The sequence below is a fragment of the Arvicola amphibius genome, chromosome 15 (genome assembly GCF_903992535.2).
Source record: "Arvicola amphibius chromosome 15, mArvAmp1.2, whole genome shotgun sequence".
In the NCBI taxonomy this organism is placed as follows: domain Eukaryota; kingdom Metazoa; phylum Chordata; class Mammalia; order Rodentia; family Cricetidae; genus Arvicola; species Arvicola amphibius.
Window position 1 is genome coordinate 31,670,436 of NC_052061.1, and position 8,913 is coordinate 31,679,348.

Here is an 8,913-nt window from a genome sequence, read left to right on the forward strand (position 1 = left end):
TGAAACTATAAGCAAGACCTCAATTAAATGTGTGTGTGTGTGTGTGTGTGTGTGTGTGTCTCTGTGTGTCTTCACAGCAATAGAATAGTAACGAAGACACAGGTTCTCCCTATTATGAAGCCCTGGCTATCCTGGAACTCGCTATGTAGACCAGGCTGGCCTCAAACTCTCTGAGATCCCCCTGCCTCTGCCTCATGAGTTCTGGGGTTAAAGGTATGTGCCTCCATGTCCAGTTCCTTTCTCCCTTTTAAGAAAGCATTTATTTGCTTATTTGTTTATTTTGTATGGGGAGAACGGTGGTGTGGCAGGTGCCGGGGCAGCTAGAGGACAGCTTTAGGAGTGGGTCCCAGGAATAAAACTCAGGCCCTCAAGCTTGGTAGTAAGCACCTTTACCAGCTGAGTGTAGTCAGACTTTTCTTTGGACCGCCAGCTCACAAATAAGAACACAGAGACTTATTATTAGTCATGAAAGCTCATTCGTAGCTCAGTCTTGTTTCTAACTAGCTCTTGTAACTTAACCCATTTCTATTCATCCCCTTGCTGTCCTGTGGACGGTGGCTTTGACCTCTCCTCCTGCATGCCCTGCTTCCTCTGCATCCGGCTGGCCGCTCCCCCTTTCTTCTTCCCAGAGCTCTCTGTCCAGAAGGAAGTCCTGCTTATACCTCCTGTCTAGCTATTGATCATTTAGCTTTTTATTAAACCAGTCACAGTGACACATCTTTACACGGTCTAATCAAATATCTCACAACAGCTGAGCAATCTTACTGCCTGAGTTTTTGGCTATTATAATTTAAGGCAGGCCTTGAATTTTGAACTCCTCCAGGCGCTGGGATTAAAGGCAGATACCACCACACCCAGCCACAGTAGTCTAAAATTTTTAATGACATTTATTTATTTATTGGGGTGGGGAGGATTATGTTCATGCCACAGCAAATCTGTGGAGGCTAGAGGACAACTTGTAGAAATCGATTTTCTCCTTCTACCTTGTAAATTCCAGGGATCAAATTCAGGTCCTCGGGCCTGATGGCAAGAACCTGGATCTGCTGTGCCATCCAAGAGTCCTGCTAATATTTTAGTCTTCGCATCTGTGTTCATGAAGAATATTGGACTGTAGCTTTCTTTTTTTAAATTCATTTTTTTCTTTTTTTCTTTTTTGTTTTTTTGTTTTTGGTTTTGCTTTTTTTTTTTTGTTTTGTTTTGTTTTGTTTTTCGAGACAGGGTTTCTCTGTCCTGGAACTAGCTCTTGTAGACCAGGTTGGTCTCGAACTCACAGAGATCCACCTGCCTCTGCCTCCCAAGTGCTGAGATTAAAGGCATGCACCACTACTGCCTGGCAAACGTTTTCTTTCTTTCTTTATTTCTTCCTTTCTTCATTCCTTCCTTTCTTCATTCCTTCCTTTCTTCATTCCTTCCTTTCTTCATTCCTTTCTTTCTTTCTTTCTTTCTTTCTTTCTTTTCAAAGCTCTCTGACAAATATGTAAAAGAACTGCAACAACAGATAGTCACTTCAAGTTCTTAGTACGGCGCCTGCTGCAGAATCCTCAGTAGGAGTTTGCTCGCATCTGGGCAGGTCCAGAAGCAGAGATTACATGTGAGGTTATACTTTCTAGACACTATAAATGAGGTCTGCTTCTTAGGGAATGTTAAGAGCCAGGTGGTGGTGGCGCACGCCTTTAACCCCAGCACTCTGGAGACAGAGGCAGGCTGATCTCTGTGAAATCAATGCCAGCATGGTCTACAAAGTGAGTTCCAGGACAGCCAGTGCTGTTACACTGTCTGTCTTTGGAACTCTGTCTCAGGAAAAAAAAGAAGAAGAAGAAGAAAAAGACAGAAACAAATGTTCGGAAGAAGATAGAACCATTTAAAACACTTTCGACATCAATTTTTAGTACCAATACTTGTATGTACCAGAAAATCCTCTCCCAGGCTCTTAGATGAAGAGAGCTGGCAATGTCTCCCCCTACATCCCATTTACTGGGTTCTGACATGTGTGCTCTGTAATTTACTTCAGAATGTATTATGTGTGAGATGCTTCTCCAGAACAGTCATTATTTATTTGCAAGACTATTTTACTAGTTTTGTTTTTAAAAAGTGGAATATAAACAGGAAGCCACCATGGCCAACATGCTTCTGTTCCTCACGAAAAAATAAGATGCAAAGAAAGGGTCTGTCCTATGGGGGGGGGGCGTGTAAAATACATTCTCCTTCCTGTTAGGAAAACAAAAGGCAGTAAGTGACCTGTTTTAGACAGGAGCTGACACCAAATCACCCTTCAGGAATGAGCTTTATTGGGAGAGAGCCTCTCAACCACGAGAGTCATGAACTGGCCGTGTCTTGTTAAGAGCAATAGAAAAGAAAAGTACTTTCTACAAAAGCAGCCTGGTGGAGCCTTACAGAGAAGGGGAGGTCCCCTTCAAACTCTGGCAAGGAATGTTATTAAGAGAAATAAATACCTTAGCTGGGCAGTGGAGACCCATGCCTTACTCACAACAATGGTGTGGGGGTGGGAGGCAGAGGCAGGTGAATCTCTTAAGTTCTGAGTTTGAGGCCAGATTGGTCTACAGATGAGTTCCAGGACAGCCGGGGCTGCATAGAGAAATCCTGCCTGCCCCCTCCCCCAATTTTATTTTTTTAAAGAGAAATATCTTAAAGTAATAGCAAAAAAGAGCCATCCTAGGCAGAGTGATGGGAGGAAGCCCAGGGCAGAGCCTTCAAAAGGCCAAGCTCTGACTTTCACCCTTTCAGGGGTTATAGGAGGTTTTACAGCATGTGATTTAGCATGGGATCACATTGAGGAGCCAGGTATTGGGCAGAATCGAAAGTTAAGGACTATAAAACCCCAGCACAGCTAACTTCTAACTCACTGTCCCAGAGGAAGGAGGGTGGAGTGGCCTGATTTTTTTTTTCTAAAGCTGTGTGATCTGGCTCCAGTTTAAGGCACAGGCCCTTGGTCTGACACTTCCCGGTTCCAACAGTAAAACAGAGTAGCATTGCCATAGTCCTTAAAGCTGCTCCTTTCCTCATCAAGATATAACGAACACATCCTTGGAACCTAGTCTCTTCTTTTCCCTGAAGGAAGACGGGTTGCTAAAGCTATCGCTGTCCCTTCCCAGAGCCAACCCTGAGAACTTGTCCGGGAAGTTTCAGGACAGCCAGAGCTACACAGGGAAACCGTGACTCGAAATACCAAAAATAAATAAGTAAATAAATCAGCAAGAGAAGGTGGTGTTTGGACAAACTAATGATAATTAAATGCTTTCCCATGAATTTTTCTGAAGAAATAATTAAGCTAAAATCCTAACACAGTCGAAGATTTAACATAACACAAGGAAAGTAAATAGCACAACTGTGCTGACTCAAAGGTTTGGAAACACGGAAACAGTGGGCTGCAGAGAGGTGACTCTGTGGTGTCCTGTGCAAGCATGAGGAGTCAGGTAAAAAGACAGACCCTATGAGAACGTGTCTGTAATCCCAGCACTGAGGCGTGGAGACAAAATTCTGATACTCCCTGGCCAGCCCTTCTAATCTGAACAAAAGGCTCCGGGGCAGTAAGAGACCCTGTCTCAATAAATAAGGTTGGGAAAAATAGAGGCCACCTGACATTGGCCTCTACCCTCTACAGACAGACAGAGAGGTGAATACAGATCTCTCTGTCTCTCTCTGTCTCTCTCTCTCTGTCTCTCTCTGTCTCTCTCTCTCTGTCTCTCTCTGTCTCTGTCTCTCTCTCTCTCAAGCAAAACAGCTGTGACAATTGAAAACAAGAGAAATAAATACAGCCACAAAAGCACAAGGGTCAAGACAAAAAATAAACAGCTTGAACTTGGTCAATATTAAATTGTGTTTATTCTTCCAGGACAGGCTCCAAAGCCACAGAGAAACCCTGTCTCGAAAAACCAAAAAAAAAAAAAATTGTGTTTATTTAGTTATTATTATTGTGCAAGAGAGTGACATATGTTGTGTGAGATGCATGTGGGCATCTCCTTCCACCATGGGATCCAGGGATCAAACTATGACTGTCAAGTTGTGCCACAAGCACTGTCGTCTGCTGGCCCTCTCTTAAACTCCGCTTCGTCAAAGTTAAGAAAAAGTATATTCGAAGAATACTGTCCAGAAAACTAAAAGGCAACTCATAAAAAGGGAGGACATGTTGGGAAGTCAGATATCTAAGAGAAGGTACTTGTAGGTAGACTATGTAAAACTATACTGTAAGAAATGTATGTAGAATTCTCTTAGTTCAGCGGAAGGTCACTAACTGGGAGGGAGAGGTGAGTCAGCAGATAAAATGCTTGCCACACAAGCCTGGGGATCTGGGTTTGATCCCAGAGGTATGATAGAAAGAGAAAACCACCTGCATGCACCATCTTGTGCATGCATGTACGAGCACTCACACACATGCATCATTAACACATACCAAACAAACAAATGTAATTCAATTCATTATTAGTGGGGGGTTGTGCTTGCCATGGGGCTCGTATAGAAGGCAGACAACTTGCAGGAGCTAACTCTGTGCTTCCACCATGTGGGTCCTGGGAATCTGGCTCACCATCAGGCTTGATGGCAAGGACTTTTACTATGTAACCATAAATCATCTCACTTGCTCAGTAAATTTAAATTTTAAAAAGACCAATAGCAGTCAGGCAGTGGTGGCACAGGTCTTTAATCCCAGCACACAGGAGGCAGAGGCAGGCGGATCTCTGTGAGTTCAAGGTCAGCCTGGTCTACAGAATGAGTTTCAGGGCTGCAAGGGCTATATAGGGAAATGCTATCTCGAGAAACCAAACCAACCAAACAAGCAAAAAGACCAATAGCCAATTTAAAAATGACCAAAAGCAGGCCAGGAACGCAGTTTAGTAGAAGAGCGCTGCCAAGCTCTTGTGTGTGTGTGTGTGTGTGTGTGTGTGTGTGTGTGTGCGTGCGAAGTTCTTGATTTGACTCCCAGTAAAAGGTTTGCACTTTCAGATTCAAAGGAGACTCTGAGGCAAACTGTCCTCTTAGATATTATCGGAAGAGTTGGTAGTGCCATAGAAAAGATGGGTGGACAGCAGCATAGCCAGGGCTCTACAGACAGTCCAGACCACATGGCAGAGTGGCAGGCCCATCTTACGGTTTCATAACAAGAGGCTTGGCAAAAAGGAAATTCCCTTGTAGGGGACAGTTAGACATTGTTAGGGTAACAGTTGAAGACTGTTAGGTGATCCATACACATATTTCCTGGTGGGCCATTGCTGAGGGTTAATAAGGAATGAACAGCAAGAATCCAGAGAAACAAGTTAGTTTTAGAAATGTAAATTATCTCCGTTTGGACAAAGGTAGTGGGGAGGGGCAGTAGGAGGGTACAGCTGTCCAAGAGCAGCTTCTGGTATCAGAAATTCTCAGAAAGGATTCTGTCAACATGTCTTCTAGTGATATTCTGGATAGAAGAGTTTGGTCTCTAAGATACAAAAGTTAAAAAAAAATAGAGTAGAAAACCATGCCTTTTAATTAGGAAGCAGGCAGTTTTAGTAGTGAAGGTCGGAGAGCAGTCACATGACTGAAGTTGGTGGAGGGGGGGCTTCAGACATGAGTAAAAAGGTCCAAACAGAGGCTGGAGAGATGGCCTGAGCAGTGGCTGCTCTTCCATAGGACCCAAGTTCAATTCCCAGCATCCACTTGGCAGCTCACAGCTATCTGTAACTCTAGTTCCAGGGAGTCCAATACCCTCACACAAATATACATGCAGGCAAAACACCAATGCACACAATTTTTTTAAATTAAATAAAAAATTCAAATATCAGAAGCAAACATGCAAAGTCCATGAGAGGGGGTCCTTTCTCAATGTTCTCCATCCATGCCCACCAATATCTGTCCTGCTACCAACATTTCCCCTAAAGAATTGAGACCCTAGAATCACTTAGGAGATGGAGACCAATTCAACTTGGAAACTCCAGACTGAAGTTTAGACACATAAGAGTTTAGATTCTCCGCTCTTGCTGATTTACAGGCATTGGAGGGCAAAGGAGGGGAACCCAGATAGAGGGAATTAGATTGTCAGTCACAGGATCAGCTAAATGTGGACTGGCTGTCGACAAGGGTAGATAAAATTAAAAATCAGTTGAGTACACAAAGTCCTAAGATTAATAGTCTCACTAGCAAGATTATAACAGGTAAAGTTGAGAGCACACATCCAAAGATTAATGGTGTCACTACTAAGAGTCTAATTAACACAACCCACTTTTTACTGCAAAAATCCAGGGATTCTATTCCAACATTGTTCACCAACAAGATGAGGGTGTTTGGTGTGGTTTTGGTCTCATTTTTTAGACCTTGTAAAGCAAAAAAAGGCATTAGCAGAATTATCAGGATTATACAAATGCTGTGGGATACACTGTTGTACACTGTGAAGATGTGTCAATGCTAAGGTAGCTTCTGATTGGTTTAATAAAGAGCTTAATAGCCAATAGCTAGGCAGGAGAGGATAGGTGAGAGTTCCGAGCAGAGACAGAAACTCTGGGAAGAAGAGAGGCGGGATTCCCCAGCAATACATCCAGCAAGTTGGACGTACAGTATGGAGGAGAGGTAACAAACCACGTGGCAGAACGCAGACTAATATAAATGGGTTAATTTAAGTTATAAGAGCTAGTTGGGAACAAACCTAAGCCAAGGCCAAGCTTTCATACTTAATAAGAAGTCTCTGTGTCATTATTTAGGAGCTGGCGGCTCAAAGAAAGCCCAACTGCATGTCTAATATTTTGTTTACAGTTAGGAAAAGCATGGTGGTCTTCTCATCTAATTACAACTGGGATCTTTCCTGGCTCTCAGTGGCACATACTCAAGGCTTATGTAATGGGGAGAGTTTTAAAGCCTGGATCCTTCTTCTCTTTTAAAGAATAGTTTAGTTCTGTTGCTGTTTTATATTATTATCAATTATTTTAATCATTAATTATATTTTACTGCTGGGTGTTTAAGACCATGTAGGTGAAGATTTGGTCACTTGGGCTTGGGAAGCCCTTAGCTCCTTTAGGCTTTTTTGCCTGCATGTTTGTCTGTGCACCTGTGCATGCTTGTGCCTGTGGAGGTCAGGTGAGGGCATAGGATCCCCTGGAACTAGATCTCTGAATGGTTGTAAAGCACCCTGTGGGTGCTGGGAATGAACCAGGTCCTCTGCAAGAACAACTACTTTTAACCCCTGAGCCATCTCTCCAAGGCCCCATTAGCCTTTCTTAAAGCAGTTGTGGGTCATCTGCTGAGGATGTAGCCTTGCTCACTGTGGCTCTCCTTGGAAGCACTGAGGACACGTCCTTCTGTGTTGATGCTCCTCTTTGCAAAATCACAGTTCTAGAACTTTTCAAGATATATCCTGCAGTCTCCTTGGAGCTAGTTGACCTTGGAGAACAAGGGTTAAATAGGAACCAGGAGGTGGTGGCACACACCTTTAATCCCAGCACTTGGGAGGCAGAAGCAGGAGGATCTCAGTGAGTTCAAGGCCAGCCTGGTCTACAGAGCTAGTTCCAGGACAACCAGGGGTACACAGAGGAACCCTGACTTAAAAAACAAACAAACAAACAAAAGAGTTAAATAATGTCCCTTGTAAGCATCCTATCCACGTCCGTATGTATAAGCCTTCAAATATGACATTAGATACCTAAAAGCTTGGGCAAAAACTAAACAGGTTTAAATAAATCTAGATTAGACATATATTCTTATTCTTTAAACTGGAACTTGTGGCCAGGCAGTGGTGGCGCACACCTTTAATCCCAGCACTTGGGAGGCAGAGGCAGGGGGATCTCTGTGAGTTCAAGGCTAGCCTGGACTACAAGAGCTAGCTCCAGGACATGCTCCAAATCTACAGAGAAACCCTGTCTCGAAAAACAAACAAGAAGCAAACAAAAAACCTGGAACTTGTTAATGCTACCAAGAACAGATCAATAATTTAAGGGAATCCTATTGATTTAAGTAGAAGCTTGATTGAACTTTGACTTCAGATATTTTTAATGACATTTAATTATTAAACATATCATCTCTAGTCTTATCTCTTAGATAGTTTATATATTTAAACACAGGTTTGACTGAACTTTGGTCTTCGATACTTTTAGTTACCTTTAATTATTATACATTTATCATCAGTATTTTATCTTTTACATTTCTCACATAACTTAAGATCTTTTGTACCTTGTTTCACCTTCTTTTTTTTAAATATTTTATTTATTATGTATACAATATTCTGTCAGCGTGTGTGCCTGCAGGCCAGAAGAGGGCACCAGACCTCATTACAGATGGTTGTGAGCCACCATGTGGTTGCCGGGAATTGAACTCAGGACCTTTGGAAGAGCAGGCAGTGCTCTTAACCACTGAGCCATCTCTCCAGCCCTGTTTCACCTTCTTTAGCTTTATATCCAGTCATCTTAAGTATGAACAAAGTTTTACCATACAGAACTTTATTAAAAATATCTCTTTTAAACATTTTACCTTTTTTACTTTTTTATTTATGAACACTTATGTGTGGGGATATGCACATGTGTGTGGGTGTCACTGGAGACCAGATAAGGGTGTCAGATCTCCTAGAACCAGAGTTACAAGTGGCTGAGAGCCACCCAACGCGGGTGCTGGAACCAAAGGGATCCAGTGCAAAAGCAGCAAGTTCACTTGGCATGGAGCCATCTCTCCCTCCCCCACAGAAAATGCTTTTTATTCTCACATTTTCTCGCCTTCTCTTTTTCCTACTTACTTTTCCTTGTACTTTATTTTCCTTTTTACTATTAAAAGACACGGTAACACAGAACAGATGAAGTCACCAGCCTTCTTGTAGACTCCCTGAGGGGTCTGATGACAGTAGATTGGACCCAGAGTGCCCAGCAAAAGCAGACAAGAAGTGTATGTAGTGGGAAAGGGTTGTATAAAGGGGAGAAGAACATTCTGTGTCAACCAGAGAAAAGC